The following is an 875-nucleotide window of genomic DNA, read 5'->3' as shown; positions in this document are numbered from 1 at the left end:
TGGCCGTTAATGTGCAATTCTCTCTAGTCTTGTGTAAAGAAAAAGTCTATAAACCAGTGTTAAATTTGGAAGAAAAAAAAGAAGGAAAGCAATATTAGGCTCAGAGAAGCATTAATCTAGCCACTGCTCATCACCAGCATCTGCTATCCTGGGATAGGGGAACATGCCCAGGGTCACCAGGTGGGTGCAATCAGCCAAACCCAAAACTTGGGCAATGTCTGCAAGACCAATGATCTGGCTTCTACAAATAAATGGTTGTTTAAAAACAAATAAATAAAAAGAGAGAAACTTAGAGATTAAAATGGACATAAGGACATGCCAATCCAATTCCACGTCCTTTTAGGTATCCTCAAATTCCCTGTCAGTCCAGTGGTTAGGACTCCAGGCTTCCCTTGCAGAGGGTATGGGTTCAGTCCCTGGTTGGGGAGCTAAAGATCCCACAAGACTTGAGAGGTGGCAAAAATGAACAAAGCAACTGCAAAAAAAAAAAAAAAACTTTTTGAGACAGTCAAGGAAAATTGAATCCAGCCTCAGTACTAAAATGATATTAAGAGATTGTTGTTAATTTTTTTTAACAACAAATGGCATGTAGCTGAGTTTGTGTAAGCCTTTTCCTATTTGAAATCTATACTGCAGTCTTTACGGTTGAAACCATATGATGATTGAGGTCTGCTGTAAAATACTCAAGCAAGAAGAGTGTTGGTGGGAATGTGGATGAAACAGGAGTAGCAAAATGGTAATTACTGAAGCTGGGTGATAGGTGTATGGTGGTTAATGTGCAATCTCTCTAGTCTTGTGTAAAGAAAAAGTCTATAATCCAGTGTTAAATTTAGAAAGAAAGAAGGAAAGCAATAATAGCCTCAGAGAAGCATTGA

The sequence above is a fragment of the Bos grunniens genome, chromosome 11, assembly GCF_055505025.1.
Source record: "Bos grunniens cultivar Pamir isolate PY7600 chromosome 11, Bosgru_T2T1.0, whole genome shotgun sequence".
NCBI lineage: Eukaryota > Metazoa > Chordata > Mammalia > Artiodactyla > Bovidae > Bos > Bos grunniens.
This window is presented reverse-complemented; position numbering follows the sequence as displayed.